The sequence below is a fragment of the Triplophysa dalaica genome, chromosome 21 (assembly GCF_015846415.1).
Source record: "Triplophysa dalaica isolate WHDGS20190420 chromosome 21, ASM1584641v1, whole genome shotgun sequence".
NCBI lineage: Eukaryota > Metazoa > Chordata > Actinopteri > Cypriniformes > Nemacheilidae > Triplophysa > Triplophysa dalaica.
Window position 1 is genome coordinate 114,558 of NC_079562.1, and position 15,443 is coordinate 130,000.

General features: G+C 39.8%; 1 protein-coding gene across 6 annotated transcripts in view; it reads right to left on the reverse strand.

Moving 5' to 3' along the window:
* The window catches only part of il1rapl1b (interleukin 1 receptor accessory protein-like 1b), a 124,359-nt gene that overhangs the window by 93,245 nt on the left and 15,671 nt on the right, over window positions 1-15,443 (reverse strand). Inside the window, exon 1 of one of the 6 annotated variants that reach the window (XM_056735212.1) lies at window positions 3,194-3,321. The exons of the other annotated variants lie outside the window; for them this stretch is intronic. The gene's annotated coding sequence lies outside the window, so the exon portion shown is untranslated. Of the gene's footprint in view, window positions 1-3,193; window positions 3,322-15,443 lie in introns of those variants that run through there. 6 annotated transcript variants of the gene reach the window in all.

A 15,443-nucleotide genomic window follows, 5' to 3' on the forward strand; every position in this document is an offset into this window, starting at 1 on the left:
GTCCAACACAACACACTCCTGTCCAACACAACACACACCTGTCCAACACAACACACCTGTCCAAAAAAACACCTGTACAACAACACACACCTGTCCAACACCACACACATGTCCAAAAAACACCTGTACAACAACACACACCTTTCCAACAACACACACACCTGTTCAACATAACACCTGTACAACAACACACACCTTTCCAACACCACACACACCTGTCCAACATAACACCTGTACAACAACACACACCTGTCCAACACAACACACACCTGTCCAACACAACACACACCTTTCAAACACAACACACACCTGTCCAAGACAACACACACCTGTCCAACACAGCACACATCTGTCCAACACCATACACACCTGTCCAACAAAACACCTGTACAACAACACACACCTGTCCAACAAAACACCTGTACAACAACACACACCTGTCCAACAAAACACCTGTACAACAACACACACCTGTTCAAAAAAGCACCTGTACAAAAACACACACCTGTCCAAAAAAACACCTGTACAACAATACAGACCTGTCCAACAAAACACCTGTACAACAACACACACCTGTTCAAAAAAGCACCTGTACAACAAAACACACATGTCCAAAAAAACACCTGTACAACAACACACACCTGTCCAACAAAACACACCTGTTCAAAAAGCACCTGTACAACAATACACACATGTCCAAAAAAACACCTGTACAACAACACAGACCTGTCCAACACCACACACACCTGTCCAACACAACACACACCTGTCCAACACACACCTGTCCAACACACACCTGACCAACAGAACAAACCTGTCCGAAAAAGCACCTGTACAACAACACACACCTGTCCAACAAAACACCTGTACAACAACACACACCTGTCCAACAAAACACCTGTACAACAAAACACACATGTCCAAAAAAACACCTGTACAACAACACAGACCTGTCCAACACCACAAACACCTGTCCAACACAACACACCTTTCCAACACCACACACACCTGTCCAACATAACACCTGTACAACAACACACACCTGTCCAACACAACACACCTGTCCAAAAAACACCTGTACAACAACACACACCTGTCCAACACCACACACATGTCCAAAAAACACCTGTACAACAACACACACCTTTCCAACACCACACACACCTGTTCAACATAACACCTGTACAACAACACACACCTTTCCAACACCACACACACCTGTCCAACATAACACCTGTACAACAACACACACCTGTCCAACACAACACACACCTGTCCAACACAACACACACCTGTCAAACACAACACACACCTGTCAAACACAACACACACCTGTCCAACACAGCACACATCTGTCCAACACCATACACACCTGTCGAACAAAACACCTGTACAACAACACACACCTGTCCAACAAAACACCTGTACAACAACACACACCTGTCCAACAAAACACCTGTACAACAACACACACCTGTTCAAAAAAGCACCTGTACAAAAACACACACCTGTCCAAAAAAACACCTGTACAACAACACAGACCTGTCCAACAAAACACCTGTACAACAACACACACCTGTTCAAAAAAGCACCTGTACAACAAAACACACATGTCCAAAAAAACACCTGTACAACAACACACACCTGTCCAACAAAACACACCTGTTCAAAAAAGCACCTGTACAACAAAACACACATGTCCAAAAAAACACCTGTACAACAACACAGACCTGTCCAACACCACACACACCTGTCCAACACAACACACACCTGTCCAACACACACCTGTCCAACACAACACACACCTGACCAACAGAACAAACCTGTCCGAAAAAGCACCTGTACAACAACACACACCTGTCCAACAAAACACCTGTACAACAACACACACCTGTCCAACAAAACACCTGTACAACAAAACACACATGTCCAAAAAAACACCTGTACAACAACACAGACCTGTCCAACACCACAAACACCTGTCCAACACAACACACCTTTCCAACACCACACACACCTGTCCAACATAACACCTGTACAACAACACACACCTGTCCAACACAACACACACCTGTCCAACACAACATACACCTGTCAAACACAACACACACCTGTCCAACACAACACACACCTGTCCAACACAGCACACATCTGTCCAACACCATACACACCAGTCCAAAAGAACACACATGTCCAACACAACACACACCAGTCCAAAAGAACACACCTGTCCAACACCACACATGGCACACTGCAGATGCTTTAAGCTGAAGTGATTAAATAAAAATATTTCTGAACTACAAATATACAGTAGAGAAATCATGGCAATCCTCATAACCAAAGTCTTAATCATTCCACACTTCACGCTGTGTCTTAAAGCATCATTTTTGTCAACAAAAGCTGTTCCCTGTGCGCCATCAGTGAAGAAAAATGAATCAGAGATCCACATCCATGCAGAGATCACCCAGTGTCTCACTCTCTGGATCACATTCTGCATTAGGCTTTCATCCATTTACACTAAATATAGCTATAGAAGATTATACTGTGAGAGAGAGAGTCAAGATTAATATTCATCTCCTTCAAGTGGACACTTCATATGACGTTTTCACACACACACACAGTATCAGTAAAACCATGCTCTCGATATCTGTCAACAAAGAACATTACACCACCAATAGCAGGAATTTTATCCCCACAGCACAAAAATCACATTCTTAAAGAGTAAAAATATCTGAAGGAGATTTGGAAGTTCTGGTCCTGGATGTTGAATGTCTGTAAGATCCTTCTATAACCAGAAAAAAACTCACGTGAGATTGTGCTGCGCCAGAATGCATGAATGTCAACATGTTCAGGATGTGAAAGTGTCTCTCATACACACGACTCATAGAAAGTTTCTCCATATGAGCAAATAACTGATGATGTCCAGGTTAGAGTTAGAAAGATTTTTATAAAACACAGCGAAGAATCTTTAGCTGGAATGTACTGTCACTAACATTCCTATAAACACATGAATGAAACGACACTGTGTGACGGTCACAGCAGAGGAACTATATTTGCCGTTCTGAGCCTCTGAAATGAAAAGGGAATCAAGAGAAATAAAGGAACGCAATAAACATCCACATAAGCAGGAGGAAAAATACAGCACATTAAACCTGTCAAAGAAATCCAGAGCGCAGCTCTTACAATAACTCACGTCTTTAAAGATCCACATGAACGCTGAGCAAACCCGCTCCACAATGAGGTGATGTGAGGAAACAGAAGATCAGCTGACCCAAAAAATGTCATTGTGAGGAAAAAATGGGCAGGTAATTTTCCTTTTCGTTAGAAACAGGCGTGACTAAATGAGCCACTGAATGTAGCTTTCCCAGCATGCAGCGGGACGGGTTTGGATGGCGTCCAGCGACAAAAGCTGTACTGAATTCTGCTCTTCGTGAAAGCACACAACTCTGTTCACAGCCCAGACGAGCTCCTTCAACTATGAGCTTTTGTTCGTGTTGATGCAGATGAGAACCATATGCTGAAGAACCACACACACTCTTATCATAACCTAAAGAAAACATTACCACACATTTTAAAATACTGAGGGAATTATATTTGAGATCTCTGTCTGTTTATTAAAAAAAAACACAAACCAAAATATACAGTATATGCAAATATATTCAAATGTATGCAGCGTCCCTTTATAACACAGATTTCATAGCATCAAAGGGTCTTTTGTCATAATGAACGCTGTTATAAAACAACACATCAAGTCACGTTGTGTGTGTGTCATGTGTGTCATGTGTTCCAGTTTACATGTCAGGGAGATCACTAGTGAATCAATAATTCTCCATTTTCTTAATAAGCTCTGCTGTCTCATTAACATTCTGTATTCACTGTACAGCAGAGCCGCTCGGAACACACACAATTCTGTCTGTAAAACATCTGACACAAACAAACCTTTATAATAAACCTCCAGGAGTAAAAACATCGGCAGTAACATCATTGATCTCATTGTAAGAACACATGGATCCACCGTTCATGTGCATAAAGATGTTTTGAGCAGCGCTGTGTCTAACTTTCACATACAAGCAAGAGGCATCATGTGCCACATAAAGGATTCCATTTCGCAGCTTTCAATTAAAACTTTTAGTTTCAATATAAACAATCAAAAATAAAACTAACTGATCCAACCCAGTCCTAGAAGAACTCCTCAGTTAACACAGAGAATCATGCTCATCTGAACCCAAAATGACGTGAGGGAACACTCCGTCCGACTCTCTGGTTTTTAAGCACAGAAATGGTGAAATGCACCATTTCTCAGAGACCACCAGCAAAGGTTCTCTGGGGGATTTTGTTGCTCTTTTTTTATTGTCCTTCTCATTTTAATCTCTCTTCCTCTGTCCCAACGGGCACCTGTAAGCGGGTGAGCCAGCGGATGTGAGCAGATGCTCAGGATGAAAACAGCATACAGCGACCAAAATGAAATGTCCAAATTAAGCAGCTGTTTTTGTGCGTCTGTATTTGTGTGTTAAGTGTGTTTGTGGTTTAGGTTATAATCAGGTTTAGGTTATAATCAGGTTTAGGGTGAGGCTAGGGTCAGGTACTCACTTCTGATGGTTAGGGTAAGGGGCTAGAGATGTATGTCCTCATAAAGATAGCTGTACAAACATGTGTGAGTGTGTGTGTGTGTGTCAGTGTGTGTGTATTAGTGCATCTGACATATGTGTGTGCGCGTGTTTGTGTGCGTGTGTCTGTGTGTGTGTGTGTGTGTGTGTGTGAGTGAGTAACACGCTGGACAGATCCCAGCACAGACTACACACAAGTGTTCTGTAAGTCCCAGACTCATAGAGCAGTAATAGCAGCTGTTATATACTGTAGTAGGGGTTAATGTTCAGCTTGTTTCAATCACTGTAAACAACATTGATACACGGAAGAGACTTCACATTTCTGTTCATGACGTCACCAGAACAAACCTAATCCACAGAAAGATCAGCTTGAGTCACAAACTAACGGTCAGCTCAAATCTGCTCATACCTGACAAACAGATGGCATCAGATTTATATCACCAGGACTAGAATTTAAAAAAGCGAACAAATTTATTAGCGTGAAATTTGATTGAATTGAATCAAATTAAGGACAGGGTTAGTTTTTTTAATTCAAGACCTTGTGATATAAATCTGATGTCACACAAACAACTGAACATCATTACAATGTCAAATGTTATATGTAATGTCTGTCTTTACCTGTGAAGCACACAACATGTATGATGTTACTAAAATTAACTATGATCGTGAGAGAGAGTGTGAGAGAAAGAGTGTGAGAGAGAGAGAGTGTGAGAGAGAGTGAGAGAGAAAGAGAGAGAGTGTATCAAAATTGACATCGCAACGGTAATCTGGCTGAAAATAATACAATCAATTATAGAACCAATCGCGCTGTATGGAAGTGAGGTTTGGGGTCCTCTCGCCAACCAAGAGTTCAGCAGATGGGACAAACACCCAATAGAGATTCTGCAAACAGAAATGTGTAAAAACATTCTACGGGTACAGAGAAAAACTCCAAACAACGCCTGCAGAGCAGAATTAGGACTGTATCCTCTAATCATTAAAATACAAAAAAGAGCTTTAAAATTCTACACACACCTCAAGAACAGCGACACAGACACACTCCATCACAAAGCCTTAAGCCATCAAGAGCTGAGCCCAGAGAGAAACCCCTTCATCCAACTGATCTCACAACTAACTCTACAACCCCAAACATGCCCAAGTCAACCCCAAACCCCAGCCAGACTAAACCAAATGATGAAAAGACAAAAAGAGAAATATCTCAAACACTGGACAGAAGCAACAGCTCAGCAAAGTCAAGTGGAATGCTATCTGTCACTAAAGAGAGAATATAAAGTGTCAGAATAGCTCACAAGCGTATCAGACCCTAAACTAAGAAAAGTGTTGAGCATGTACAGACTCAGTGATCACCAGCTCACTGTAGAGACGGGCAGACACAGACACACATGGACACCGAGAGAAGAGCGACTGTGTCCACACTGCACACACAATCAAGTGGAAACAGAGCTGCACTTTCTCCTCTCCTGTCCCAACTACACACACATCAGAGAAACATTCTTCCCCCAGTTTACAAACTTACACAAAGACTCTGACCAGTTTCAACAAAAGGACAAGATCTCCTACATACTGGGAGAAAAGTCAAAGAAGCTCAAACCTCAAAACACAACACAACACAACACAACACAGACAGGACAACACACACAAACTGACACTATCACCCTCATTGAGAACTTTAATTAAAACTCTTTTTCTGTTTATATTGAGATGTATATATATATAGATCTTATTTTTTATCTTAATCTGTATTTCTGCATGTTTATATTTAATCTTGTGCTTTGGCAATGCAAATTTTATTTTATTATGCCAATAAAGCTCCTTTGAATCTTGAATCTTGAGAGAGAGAGAGATAGAGAGAGAGAGAGAGAGAGTGTGAGAGAGAGAGACAGAGAGCAAAAAAAAGAGAGAGAGAGAGAGAGAGAGAGAGAGAGAGAGAGAGAAAGTGTGTGTGAGAGACAGAGAGAGAGAGAGAAAGAAAGAGAGAGAGAGAGTGTGAGAAAGAAAGAGAGAGAGAGTGTGAGAAAGAAAGAGAGAGAGAGAGAGAGAGAGAGAGAGAGAGAGAGAGAGAGAAAGAAAGAAAGAAAGAGAATTTGAATTTGAAAATCCATTTAATTTACAAAAAAAAGTTACTTCCAATACATTGAATACACGTTTTCACATTACATATTCACAAAAAATACATAAATATACATCTGCCTAATACATAAAACCCCTTACCGCAAAAAAAATGCAAAAATTAACATGCCTTCACATACAGAACACAGCGCTTCTTTACAACACCACTTCATTTCAAAAGATAACAAATCATTCATTGTCTTCAAATAATTAAAATCTGTGACCACCCTTGACTTAATTAAATTGGTAAGAACCATCAGAACGTTCTGTCCAGATTTATTTTCAACCTTATTTTGCCTGCTTACGTAAATTGCCATTTTTGACTGACCCAACACAAAATTCAACAATTGACATTCAAAAGACCTTCTTCTTACATATTTAAAACCACAAATAAACATTTGCATGGAAAAAACCTCATTAAACGATGTTAAAAGATTCTCCAAAACATGGAATAAAGGTCTCAATCTGCAACAATACATAAAAGCGTGAAACACAGTTTCTCTTTGACCACAAAAAGGACAATCAGGACTTATTTCCGGATTTAACACCGAAATGAACGCATATGTGGCCTATAACTCCATGTAAAATCCTCCACTGAATATCACCCCCCCTCTTGGGTAACGGTGGCTTATATAGAGCTCTCCATTCTGGTTTACACTCTTTACTTAGTCCAAGGGCATTACGCCATTGAGTATCACATCTGTTATTCAATACTTTTTTATTAAAAACCTTCACACAACTTTTATACACCTCTTTAACATTCAGAGAATCATCACAAAAACATATATCTCTCTTCACCAACAAAGGGCCATCACATTCTTCCAGTTTAGGAGACAAGATTAAATTATAAAAGGAGTCCTCCTCATTAGGCTTTAAGATTCCTTGACAAAAGTCTGCGATTTTTAATTCCTCTTCTAACAATGGTGACTTCCATTTGGTAAGAATTTGCCGAACCACCCGAATAGATTTAATGCCCAGCTTTACACCAGTCTCTTCAAGATTTTCAAAGGTAGGTCCTGCTGTGTTTATCAAATGTCCAAGTGTTGTTACTCCAGCTTTGATTAATTTGCCATCACTTGCAGAAAGAAAAGAAGCGTTTCCTGCATTGTCAAAACGAGTCCCATTGGTTCAATGGTTCTTGTAGTAACCAATAAAGTGTCCTTGGATTCTGTCCAATGAAAATATTAAACAGATTCCAAACTTTAAAAATGTTCTTGTAAAAAATTGGTGCATCTGATGTGTTTACTTTCAGAGGATCCACTAAAAAAAGAGTTTTATCAAAACCTAGGCCTCCCACACTCTTTAAAATCTCACATGAAACAACTTTCCAGTTAGAATCAAAGGATCCATACAATAATCGGTGTATAAAACGCATTCGAAAAGTAGCAATTCTACTTTTCACATTAATAAGACCTTGACCTCCTTCATCTTTGGATAAAAATAGCACACTTTGGGATACCCAATGTAATTTTTCCCAAAAAAAGTCTACCAGGGCTTTCTGAATCTCTACAAGTAGATTTAAAGGAGGATCCAGGCAGGCTAAGTAATGCCACAAAGAGGAGGCCACAAGGTTGTTTAAAATAAGAATACGCCCCCTGTAGGACATTCTTGGAATCAGCCACTTCCATTTATTTAATCTTCCTTTTACATTTTCAAGAACATTTTCCCAGTTTTTCTTTACAATGGAACCTTCTCCAAGAAAAACACCCAGGTATTTAAAACCTCCTTTAGACCAAAGTAAACCATTTGGGAGTATTGGAACACCCTGTGACCATTGTCCAACCAAAATTGCTTCACTCTTGGCCCAATTAACTGTAGCTGATGATATTTATTTAAAATCATTTAAAATATTTACCACTGTTTCGACATCCTTTTGATTACTAATAAAAATCACTACATCATCAGCATATGCTGACAGGGAAACATTTTTACCAGAATATGGTAAGATCAAACCTTTAATGTTTTCTCTTACCTTATGTAAAAATGGTTCAATGGCCACAGAATATAACATACCCGACAGAGGACAACCCTGTCTCACACCTCTTTTCACCTGAAAGGGAGCACATAAGCCACTGTTAACCTTAATAATACTCTCAATATTATTATATAACACTCTGTTTTTTTTAACCAAAATCTTTTTTGAAGCCATGGGCTTCCAGGGTTTTAAAAAAATATTGGTGTTCAACTCTATCGAAAGCCTTTTCCTGATCTAAGGAGATCAGGCCTACATCAATATCCTTAATTTGTGCAAAATATATCCCGTACAAGTGCAATATTGTCAAAAATCGATCTCTTAGGAATACAATATGTCTGATCAGAGTGAATCACCTGCTCTAAAACACCTTCAATTCTGTTAGCAAGTGCTTTTGAGAGTACTTTATAGTCACTTCATAAAACCGAAACTGGTCTCCAGCATTTTATATCTGTCAGGTCTCCTTTTTTTGGTAAAAGGGTAAGAATAGCTCTCCGACAGCTTAACGGCAAATGTCCATTTTTAAAACTGTCATTTAAAACCTGAAGCAAATCCTCCCCCACCACTGACCAAAAAGTTTAAAAAAACTCAACTGACAGACCATCTATACCTGGGGCCTTTCCAGTCCCCATACTTTGAAGTGCTTTTTTAAGCTCCTCTAGACTTAGTTCACCACTAAGATCCTTATTTGACTCATTAGAGACTTGAGGTAAGTTTTCTAAGAAAGAAGAATTAAAGTTTTCTTCTACGTTCAGCTCAGATTTATATAGCTCCTTATAAAAACGAACTATTCGTTTTTGAATTTCATTAGCATCTGTTAACATTCTCCCCGACTCAGATCTTAATGAATGGAAAACTGTTTTTTACCATTTTTTTTCTCAAGTCCAAAAAAAAATTTTGATGGTACCTCCATTTCTTCAATGCTTTGAAAACGAGACCTGATCAAAGACCCTTATGCTCTCATCTCTAAAATTTTATTAAGTTTGGATTTTTTCTCAGAAATCTTCCTCGTAAATGTCCAATCTCCAGTAGATTGTAGTCGTTCTTCCAAATTAATAATATCCATCTCTAAAATTTTCATTCGCCTTTCTATATTTTTTGTGACATTCTTTGTATATTGCTGACTAAACTGTTTAATTTGGACTTTTCCATAGTCCCACCATTGTTGTATTGAGTTGAAGTTGTTTTTGTGTTCCTAAAATTTTTCCAGAAAAACTCAAAAGCCTCCTTGAAACCTTTATCACTTAAAAGTGCATTGTTAAAATGCCAATATGCGCTCTTTGGCTTAACAGAGTTCAAAAATATTGAACACTGAACAACACAATGATCAGAAAAAGATACAGGAATAATAGAACAACTTCTAAAAACATTTATCTGATGTCCGAAGCAATATATCTTATCCAATCTTGCCAAAGACACAATTTTATCACGAAAATGAGACCATGTATACTGTCTGCTATTCCCATGAAAATTCCTCCATACATCATTAAGCTCATGAGTTTTAATTAGTTGTATTAGCCTTTTTCGTGATGGCATATGCGGTTGAAGCTATTCTTTCAACTGATGCAGTTGGGGCATATATTGAAAAAAAAAAAACTTCGTTTTCAAACACTGTCCTAATCTTTAAAATTCTGCCTTTTAGAATTTCTTCCACCTCATAAGAAACAGGGGTAAAGTATTTAGAAAAAAGAACAACAACCCCTGCACTAAGTGAGTTATTGTGACTCAAAAAAGAGAGCCCCTCCCATTCCATTGCCCAAATTGCTGCATTTTGTGCATCACTATGGGTCTCCTGCAATAAAATCACATCAAAATGTTTTTGTTTAACAAACTCAAAGATCTCCGCTCTTTTTTTGCTGTCCCTTGCTCCATTGACATTCAGGGATGCAATATTAATATTACTCATATTAAAAGAAAAGAAAAACAAAAACAATCCCCATACAAGCACAGCAGCTATGACCGTGGAAACCAGGAAATTAGACTTCGTCATTATTACTATTTTTGATTCTAAGCTTTCTGACAATGTTCTTCAATCGGTACACTTCCCGATCAGTGAAACATCCCTCACTCATTAAACTCCTTGATCTCTCCACAAACAACATAGTATTTTGGAAAAACTTCTCAACATATACATTCCGTTTATTTTTCGTGATTTTCAAAAACAGTTTAATGCTTTGAATTTCATAACCCTGAACTTGATACTCAGATTGAGACAAAACACTACTGGAATCAGATGAATATTCATCACTTTCGTCTCCTTCATCTGCCATCTCACTCACATCTACTTTTTTCACTATCTTCACAGCCCCTTCATTTTTTGTCATCTTCCTTTTCAGGGGTACCTTAAAAGACTGTGAGGTTTCTGTTTCTGTAAGATTTACATCCGAAACAAAAACAGAGGCTTTCTTTCCCTCTTGAACATTACTGGTTTGTCTTTCACTTTCCATTTGAACAACCAGACTGTCCACTGGTTCCACAGGAATAGAGGATTCAGACCTGTTTACAGCCTCTGGTACACTCCTATCACCGTTCACAACTAAATCTTTGTCTGCTTCTTTTGTAACATTTACAAGAAGCTTATCAACACCTGTTTCTTCCATTAATTCTGATGAGGTTTGTAGTCTTAACTGTTTCATCATTCACAGCCTTTTCTACTTTGTCTGGGCATGAACGCACCAGGTGATCTGCCCTGCCACAGCCAAAACACCTCATCTTATCAGTAGTTGCATAGATTTGATGGTCAAAATCATCCATACGAAAACTAAAAGACACATCAAGCTCACCATTGTCATTCAGTATCATGAATGCATATCTCCTAAAAGAAACTACATGTTTCAATAAGGGAGAAACATTTCTGAGTGGTATCTTTTTAATTGGTGAAACCAATTTACCATATCGAGATAGCATATTCACTAAGAAATCATCTTTTACAAAAGGTGGCACATTAGACAAAGTCACTTTCTTAGATGGCATTGAAAGGGGAAGCACGGAAATGAACGCATCGTTTAGCACTAAACCACGCTCCACTAAATCGTTTGCCTTTTCCACTGTACTCAAAAACATCACGATGGCATTGTTCATCTTGGATGCCGACAGAATAGAGTCATAACCCACCACTTTACCTGCCGCTAAACAACATTCTTCTATACTTGTAGCTGATGCTACTTTCACACCATGACGCCTAGTAAGTGACTCTAAAACCACCGAGCTGGCACCTGCCATGCTTTCGCAAAACCGCTCACAAACAGTCCTTACACTCAAAAACAAATTAATTTGTGTATTTTTTTAAGTGAAAGACAGACAAAATAAGGAAAAGTTTGCAAACGCACCTGCACACGCTCTCACAGCCACACTTCACTCGCCCCACACTCGCACACGCACACAGAGAGAGAGAGAGTGTGAGAAAGAAAGAGAGAGAGAGAGAGAGAGAGAGAGTGTTTGAGAAAGAAAGAGAGAGAGAGAGAGACAGAGAGAGAGAAAGAGAGAGAGAGAGAGAGAGAGTGTGAGAAAGAAAGAGAGAGAGAGAGAGAGAGAGAGTGTGTGTGAGAAAGAAAGAGAGAGAGAGAGAGAGAGAGAGAGAGAGTGTGAGAAAGAAAGAAAGAAAGAAAGAAGAGAGAGAGAGAGAGAGAGAGAGAGAGAGTGTGTGAGAAAGAAAGAAAGAAAGAAAGAGAGAGAGAGAGAGAGAGAGAGAGAGAGAGAGAGAGTGTGTGTGAGAAAGAAAGAAAGAAAGAAAGAGAGAGAGAGAGAGAGAGAGAGAGAGTGTGTGTGAGAAAGAAAGAAAGAAAGAAAGAAAGAGAGAGAGAGAGAGAGAGAGAGAAAGAGAGTGTGTGTGAGAAAGAAAGAAAGAAAGAAAGAAAGAGAGAGAGAGAGAAAGAGAGTGTGTGTGAGAAAGAAAGAGAGAGAGAGAGAGAGAGAGAGAGAGAGAGTGAGAAAGAAAGAGAGAGAGAGAGAGAGAGTGTTTGAGAAAGAAAGAGAGAGAGAGAGAGAGAGAGAGAGAGAGAGAGAGAGAGATGGAGAGAGAGAGAGAGAGAGAGAGAGAGAGAGTGTGAGAAAGAAAGAGAGAGAGAGTAACTTTTATGCACACACACACACACACACGCTGTTATCAAGTAAAGTGGTTGTCAGATCAAGAAGACAAAGTGTCTCAGTCACAGTATTTCACACAAACACACACACACATGCACGTCAGTGGCAGACACACACACACACATATGAATAGCATACACACACACATTTATAGTAGATAAACACCCATAGCATACATACACTCCTATAGCAGACACACCATTTGCTGACACACATGTACATACACCTATGGCGGACACACACACACAGGTGAGATACAGGAAGATGGTTTCTCAGCAGTTCCTCAGCTCGTCATCTGACGGAAGATTCACATCCGCACACTTTTTTACGGATTATCAGACGCGCTTCTCCAACCATGAAATCTCAGCCGCCTGCCGTCCGTCGCGCCAAATTGTCAAATCATCTCTGCTAAGCAATGTGAGCCGTGATTTACCGTCAAAGATTTACCGTCTGTGCTGCTGCTGAAGAAACTTTCAGTATTTGGTCTTCAGCAGTTTTCTTTGCGTGTGCGGCGCTTCTGACATTGACAAAATAAACCGGAAAATTGTCCATCTCTTCAAGAGCTGAATTCATGCATTATAGATGTTTAGTGTTTCTCTCAGCATGAAAATCAATGTGACAGAAGTGAGAGTTTTCTTTCTGAGACCTTCTTCAAGACGCTGATGTTGAATTAGAAAATAAGAGACTAAAAGTGACGTGTGAGTCACAGTGTGATGTTCTACTGACCAGAGCAACAGAACATAAACACACACACACTAGTACACACATACACAATACACACACACAAATACACTACAGTACACAAACACACACACACACACACAGACAAACACACACACAGACTGAAAGACAGGCACTTAGAGAAAGACAGACAGACAGCCATTTAGAGAAAGAAATAGAGGAAGACAGACAGACAGATGTACAGACACACACACACACACAGACAGACAGACAGAAAGAAATACAAACACACACAGAAAGACAGACGGACAGACAGACAGAGACTGACAAACACACACAGACAGACTGAAAGACAGGCAGAAATACAAACACACACAGACAGACAGACAGACAGACAAACACACAGACAGACAGACAGACAGACAGACATACAAACACACAGACAGACAGACAGACAGACAGACAAACACACACAGACAGACAGACAGACAGACAGAGACTGACAAACACACACAGACAGAAAACCAGGCAGTTAGAGAGAGACATACAGACACACAGAAATACAAACACACACAGACAGACAGACAGACAGACAGGCAGAAATACAAACACACACAGACAGACAGACAGACAGGCAGAAATACAAACACACACAGACAGACAGACAGACAGACAGACAGACAGACAGACAGAGACTGACAAACACACACAGACAGACTGAAAGACAGGCAGAAATACAAACACACACAGACAGACAGACAGACAGACAGACAGAGACTGACAAACACACACAGACAGAAAATCAGGCAGTTAGAGAAAGACATACAGACACACAGAAATACAAACACACACAGACAGACAGACAGACAGGCAGAAATACAAACACACACAGACAGACAGACAGACAGACAGACAGAGACTGACAAACACACACAGACAGAAAACCAGGCAGTTAGAGAAAGACATACAGACACACAGAAATACAAACACACACAGACACACAGACAGACAGACACACAAACAGACAGACAGACAGACATACAAACACACACATACACACACACAGACAGACATACAAACACACACACACACACACACAGACAGACAGACATACAAGCACACACACACACACACACACAGACAGACAGACATACAAACACACACACACACACACACACACACAGACGGACAGACATACAAACACACAGACAGACAGACAGACAGACAGACATACATACAAACACACAGAAAGACAGACATACAAACACACACACACACACACACAGACAGACAGACAGACATACAAACACACACACACAGACAGACAGACAGACACACATAAAAAAAACACAGACAGACAGACATACAAACACACACACAGACAGACAGACAGACAGACAGACATACAAACACACACACACACACACAGACAGACAGACAAACAGACAGACACACACACACACACAGACAGACATATCAACACACAGACAGACAGACAGAAATACAAACACACACAGACAGACAGTTAGAGAAAGAAAGAAAGAAGAAAGAAAGAAAGAAAGAAAGAAAGACAGACAGACATACAAACACACACACACACACACACAGACATACATACAAACACACACACACACACACACACACAGACAGACAGTTAGAGAAAGAAAGAAAGACAGACAGACATACAAACACACACACACACACACACACACACAGACAGACAGAAATACAAACACACACAGATAGACAGACACTGTGTGTGCTGTAGTGTGTGTATTTGTGCAGTTAGACAGTTGAGTAAGAGAAAGAGTTAGACAGTTAGAGAAAGAAAGAAAGAAAGAAAGAAAGAAAGAAAGACACACACACACACACACACACACACACAGACAGACAGACAAAAACACACACACACACACAGACAGACAAACAGACACACACACACACACACACAGACATACCAACACACAGACAGACAGACAGACATACAA